This window comes from Sinocyclocheilus grahami, unplaced genomic scaffold (genome assembly GCF_001515645.1).
Source record: "Sinocyclocheilus grahami isolate Dianchi unplaced genomic scaffold, SAMN03320097.WGS_v1.1 scaffold375.1, whole genome shotgun sequence".
NCBI lineage: Eukaryota > Metazoa > Chordata > Actinopteri > Cypriniformes > Cyprinidae > Sinocyclocheilus > Sinocyclocheilus grahami.
In genome coordinates, this window is record NW_015505554.1 from 562,087 (window position 1) to 569,388 (window position 7,302).

The following is a 7,302-nucleotide window of genomic DNA, read 5'->3' on the forward strand; positions in this document are numbered from 1 at the left end:
CCTCTCAGATAGGTCCTTCAAGGTATCATGGAGAGGTGAGGTGTCCAAGTCGCAACATTTAGCTACTGGGGTGCCTCAGGGCTCAGTACTTTGACCACTTCTCTTCTCTGTCTACATGGCATCACTAGGTTCTGTCATTCAGAAACATGGCATTTCATATCACTGCTATGCTGATGACACTCAACTCTACCTCTCATTCCATCCTGATGATCCGACGATAGCTGCTCGCATCTCAGCATGTCTAAAAGACATTTCTTGTTGGATGACGGACCATCACCTTCAACTCAACCTGGCTAAGACAGAACTTTTTGTGGTTTCAACAAACCCATCACTTGGGTTTTCACCATCCAGTTAGGCTCATCAACCACGACTCCTTCAAAAACAGCTAGAAACCTTGGAGTTGTAATTGATGATGAGCTGAATTTCTCAGGCCACATTGCTAAAACTGCCCGGTCCTGCAGATTTGCTTTATACAACATTAGGAAGATCAGGCCCTTTTTTCAGAACATGCAACACAACTCCTTGTTCAAGCTCTTGTTCTATCCAGGCTGGACTATTGCAATGCTCTCTTGGCAGGTCTTCCAACCACTTCTATCAAACCTCTACAATTAATCCAAAATGCCACTGCAAGATTAATCTTTGATGAGCCGAAAAGAACGTATGTCACACTTCTGTTCATCAATTTGCACTGGCTACCAATAGCTGCTCGCATTAAATTCAAGGCATTAATGTTTGCCTACAAAACCACCACTGGCTCTGCACCCATTTCATTACTTCAGAGTTATGCGCCCTCTAGAAGCTTGCGTTCTGCAAGTGAACAGCGTATTATTGTGTCACAGCTCAGTTCAGTTTAAATAGTATCTTTGCAATCATTTGCACTCAAGTCAACGATATCGCTGGAAATGAAGTGTCCCCAACTAAGCAAGCCAGAGGCGACAGCAGCAAGGAACCAAAACTCCATCGGTGACAGAATGGAGAAAAAACCTTGGGAGAAACCAGGCTCAGTCAGGGGGCCAGTTCTCCTCTGGCCAGACAAAACCAGCAGTTCAATTTCAGGCTGCAGCAAAGTCAGATTGTGCAGAGGAGTCATCTGGTTCCTGTGGTATTGTCCCGGTGGCCGCCTAGGAGACAAGGGGCCTCATTTATAAAATATTGCGTATAAACCGTCCTAAATTTGTTCTAAGATAATTTCTCAAAAGTGCTTAAGTGCAATTCAGAGAAAATGAACGTGCGCACAAAAACACGTGCGTCCGCCTCTCTTCCAGATGTGGCATTTATAAATCGCAAATGATCTTGAAATTGTGCGCAGCTGACTGGTGCCAGATCTCCGCCTTGCAAACGCCCCCTAATTAATATCATTACCATATAAAAGAGCACATGCCAATATCCGAATTTCTATGCTTGAGTATGATGAGCACAAAGAAGAAAAAAAAACTTTACCAAGTCTGAAGGTAGAGGTTCATGCAGGGATGCTTTTTATTTAATAATGTGTAATTTTTTAATTACACGATTTTAAAATCTATACGATGTTTAATAGGGAGCCAGTGCAGTGTTGACCGAACCGGGCTAATATAGTCATACTTCCCGGTTCTAGTAAGAACTCTAGCTGCTGCATTTTGAAACAGCTGGAGTTTGTTTATTAAGCGTGCAGAGCAACCACCCAATAAAGCATTACAATAATCTAACCTTGAGGTCATAAACGCATGAATTAACGTTTCTGCATTTGACATTGAGAGCATAGGTCGTAATTTAGATATATTTTTGAGATGGAAAAATGCAATTTTACAAATGCTACAAACGTGGCTTTCAAAAGAAAGATTGCTATCAAATAGCACACCTATTTGCACGGTATTCGACACTATCGACCACAACATTATTTTGAATAGATTAGAAAATAATGTTGCCATTAGTGGAATTGCATTGGCATGGTTCAAATCATAATCATCTGGCCATCATCAGTTCGTAGCAGTGAATGAAAAAATATCATATCGTTCACAAGTGTAGTATGGAGTACCACAAGGCTCAGTACTAGAACTGTTGCTTTTCACACTTTACATGCTATCCTTGGGAGATATCATTAGAAAACATAGCTTTCACTATTATGCTGATGATACTCAGCTCTATATTTCTTTACGGCCCGACGAAACATACCAGTTCACAAAACTAACAGAATGCATAGCTGATATAAAAAACTGAATGACTAGTAATTTTCTACTGCTAATTTTGGTCCAACTGGACCAAAATCCACTGCATGTAATGACCTAGAGCAGTGTTTCCCAACCGGGGTGCCGCCTGACGAGAGCAGGGGTGCCGTGTAAACAATCCTTTTTTAATATTTTTAAATTGCTAAAATGTTCAAAAAAGCATCTATTATATAATATCAATTTCTGATGTCGCCAATAATTAGAGATGCACCGAAATTTCGGCTGACGAAAATTAGTTCACCGCTCAGGTTTCAGTTTCACGTGGTGTGACGCTCTGCGTATTATCCCGCTCTATGCATGTGCGCTCCGCTCAGTCGTTATTTTTTATTTGTGCTATCATTATTAATTTCTTTATTTGTTCTTATTTTATTGCTGACTGCTTACTTGTCATTTTTTATTCAATTCAGAGTTTGAAATCAAGCTATCTCGTGCTACTGCACCAAAATTACCCCACTGTAAAATAAAAAAAACACTGAGTGAGCAAAACTTTGTGAGATAGCTAGTTATAATGGTAATTAAATAATGTTTACGTATGTATAAAAGCCTACATTAAAATCTTTCATATAAATTAGTCTCTTCATTAGAAATTAGCCTACTGATTGCCACCATTGATGGACAACATTTTTTAATAATATAAAAAATATCTGTATGACAGTATATTCTGCAGTTCTTCCCTGTTGTACCGAATATCTATACTTTTCAAATGATCATATCGAAGTTAGAAATTCAAATATTGTGACAAAATGAATTTTGTAGGGTGCCACAAGTGTGTTAAAATTTCCAAAGGGTGCCGCGACTAAAAAAAGGTTGGGAAACACTGACCTAGAACACTGTCTATCACTTGATGGCTGTGCTGTCAATTCTTCATCATCAGTTAGGACCTTAAGTGTGTTATTTGATAGCAATCTTTCCTTTGAAAGTCACGTTTATAGCATTTGTAAAACCCAATTTTCCATCTTAAAAATATATTTAAATTACCACCAATGCTCTCAATGTCAAATGCAGAAACATTCATTCTTGCGTTCATGACTTCAAGGTTAGATTATTGTAATGCTTTATTGGGTGGTTGCTCTGCGCACTTAATAATCAAACTCCAACAGGCCCAAAATGCAGAAACTAAAGTTCTTAGGAGAATCAGGAAGTATGACCATATAAAGACCCATCTCTTTAACCTGGCATACATTTAACACAATCACTTTTCTATAATACAAATCCGTTAAAGGATTGTTAGGCAGCATTAATTAGGTCAACTGGAACCCGGGGACACTTCCCATAACACCTGATGAACTTGTTACATCATTAGAAGAATAGCATCTAGGCTAATATTAGTCTCTTTCATTATTATTCCGAGGTCACCGTAGCCATACGGATCCAGTCTGTATCCAGATCAGATGGTGGATCAGCACCTAGAGACAACCTCTACAACCCTGAATGTCAGCGGAGACCATGTCAACTAGATAAATAGAGACAGATCCCCTGGTAAGATCTCGTCGGCCATCGGCTCAAGACCACGAGAACCACACTAGTTCAGCTCAATTTGACCTGTGTTGCAGCCTGGAATTAAACCACACCATGCTGGTTTCGTCTGTCCAGAGGAGAACTGGCCCACCGACAGTCTGATTTCTCCCAAGGTTTTTTTTCTCCATTTCTGTCACTGGTTTTGGTTCCTTGCCACTGTCGCCTTTAGCTTGCTTAGTTGGGGACATAATTTCTGGCAACATTGTTGACTTGACTGCACAGACACTGTTGGAAGAGAGCTGAACTGAGCTGGACAATGACATCACTGAATCAACAATAAACTGACTTTAACTGATAAACTGACTGTTTTCTATTGTCCTCCTGCATTATCAGCACACGTTTTTCCTGTTTAACACTGTAAAGCTGCTTTGACATAATCTGTATTGTATAAAGCGTAAAATAAGGTGACGACTACAACCATCTGGGACAAAGGAAATCTGTTGGAACACCCCGTAATATAATCATGCGCATTACCATGCAGATCTTTACAGACATGATGTGGTGAGCTACGAAGGACTCTCGTTACTTGAAGGACAACAGACTTCACATCAACGAGGCGTTGGTTAAGCAGGACATTGATGCTAGAGCTAAACTGTAGCCGCTGGTCAACGTGCAGTGTGGACTGAAGATGGCTCTTAAAGTTCCAGATTGCTTTTATGAAGCAAAGCAACATTGTTGTTCCTCACTGAGTTTGGAACAACTCATTTTTTTCTGTTTTTTTTTTTTTTACATAAGTTGTATCTAGTTACTTAATTGCACTTTAAATCTTAATAGGGCCTATAGGGTTAGTATATTAGCTTTAGCAATCTTTTTTTTCTTCTCTCATGTATGCTTTGGAATACAGACCTAAGATTGGTCTCTTTTTAAAAAAAGACCATCAGCAGTAATGTGAAAGCATTTTAAAAATGAAAATGAATAAACGTTATAGAAGTTCAAGTTTACTGTAAAGAAAATGTACTGTATATTTTTTATTTGATATAAAACAACTATTTTACAAAAATGTTGGAATATATAAATTGCTATAAAATTAAAGCCATAAGTATAAATGTTATGATCCAAATTTAAAGTTGATGTCACATCACTTGAGGTTCCTGTGAGATTTTGTGTAGGTGTTGTACCAAAAATAGACACCGGGTGACAATTTTTTTTGTTTTTAATGCATTTTCCTGTCACAAATTTATACATTTCTGTCTCAATATTCTTTCTATCACAAAATAACCACCAAATATGGAACCTTGAGACTCAGACCTTTTCAACTATACGTGTTTGAAGATTAGAAAATTTGGATTATAAATTACAGTAAATTTTGTAATATGACATTTCCATGGCAATGCAATATCCGGTTTTAAAACGGTTTTCAGCTGGGGTCTCGAAATTTCGATACTAATAACACATTTAAAATGAATTGGCTCTGTTTACTACACTGTAAAAAATGGAATGGGCTATTTACTTAAAAAAATCAAGCCTGGAAAAACTACTAAAAAATATTATGTGTAATATTGTTACCATAATTTTTTTATGGAATCTACCTGAATAAATCATGTGAAATCTCCTAAATTCATTAATGACATAACGAATTTAATATAATTACTGAAATGTGCTCATTTATTTAAAGTTGATTCTCAAAAGTCTGTGATTTTGAGTGAGGTCTGTATGTATTTGACTTTGAGTGATTTTGTACATTTAAAACATATTTTTGCATTATTAACATTCTTTTACATCTAAACAGCTCAAGTAGGAAAATACTTGAGAAATACTGGAAAGTACTACACTAGCACTAGCAAATCTAATTTTGCTCATTGAACAAGGCTTATTGCTTTTGAGGAGTAGTATCCATAACCATAAGCTCTACTCTTCTGCACAATGGTAACGATTGCACTGTGCAATGGAAACTTCAATGTAACAGAAACTCTTTCAAATGTCAAACATAACTGAACATTAAACATTGAAATATTGACCTTCACTCAAAAGCACATAAAATAGTATTTAATTTCAAAATTTACTCTCCATATCCAGCCATGTGCAAAGCACGCTGGGAACTAACAATCACCTCTAAAATAAAACTGCAAAATTGAGCTAATTCTCTTAAAATAAATAGGTAGCCCTCTTTCCTTAATTTTTAAAAGTTTAATCAGTTCCTCAATTCAAGCCCCAAAACTTTCCTTTAAAAAAAGAGGAAAACACATCTCTTGGTTTTATTAGTCCTCAATATTTTCTATACAACACTGATTCACAATTTCTTTAATGAAATATACACAATATTTTAACTATCACCTTCATTTTTTAATGAAAATTACAAGACCCATGATCATTTTTTTACAGTGTATGATCTATGTGGTATTTTATCTTTTTATAAAACTTTCTCCAAAAAAGAAAAAAAAAGAAAATTCTTAGCTTTTTCTTAGATTTTTCATATACCATGAATGATAACATTACTGAATAAATACATAGTCTTCTTTTAAATGTTGCATATGGTTACAGCATAACAAACAGCGAAAAGAAAAAGAAATGAAATAAAGGGGTCCGAGTACATTCTGAATGCACTGTATATATATATATATATATATATATATATATATATGTGTGTGTGTGTGTGTGTGTGTGTGTGTTTTCACGGCACAATATATAAACTCCACATCAGTATAGAATTTAATAAAATTTAAAGGATAGTTCATGCACAGCTTTCTTATTGTCTCACAGACAGATGAATACAGAAATGACTAGAATTACAACATAGCATTACAACACCTATAAACCAGTCACTTACAGACTGAAACCAAAAACATTAGGCATTTTAAAATACGTACACAATTTTGTTTAAAATACCTGCCTGTCGGTGTTAAAACCGTATAAAACAGTTTGTGGGGGGCTTTTTGAAACAGCAACTAGGGTTTTTTTGACAAAATCACTGAGACCAAGTAGAGGTGACTTCTGAAAGAATTCTAAAACAACAATAAACCATATACAATAGAACATTTATGGGAAACAGAAACCTCTTCTGTAACAGAGGTTCAAACTGTAAAGCAGGGTTTAAGCAATTTCTATAAAGAATAATTTTGACATTGCTGATGATTAAGGTTGATGTCAATGTTTGTATGTTCATTTGCGTGGAGAAGTGAATATTCTTTCGAATATAATCTACATATTTGCCAATGGACATCTATTCAACAGCCATCGCTTTACAGTAATGTATGTAACAATGGTAAAAGTCATTGAAACTTTTTTTTTTCTTGTTTAACAAGAAATTGATGAAAGTCACTCAAACATTTAACAACAAGATGCTCTTGTTGCATAAATGAAGCATGCATGCAAATACAAAACCACCAGTTTTGTGAGTTAGTTTGTAGGTTTTCAAATATATGAGGCACATTTTGGACAGATCATAAGCAGACTGCACAGTTGCACAGCTGGTAATTCCAAACAAAAATCCTGTTGAAATGTAATTAGCTTCTGCTCAGCTCACTAATGACTTGGCATGCTTTCCCATGTTACAGTGGGTGTGTGTGGTTTATCATAGTATAGTTTGTTGGGACGTAAAAAACAATGTGGCTAACCAATACCAAAGTCTGGAAGTTCAAGT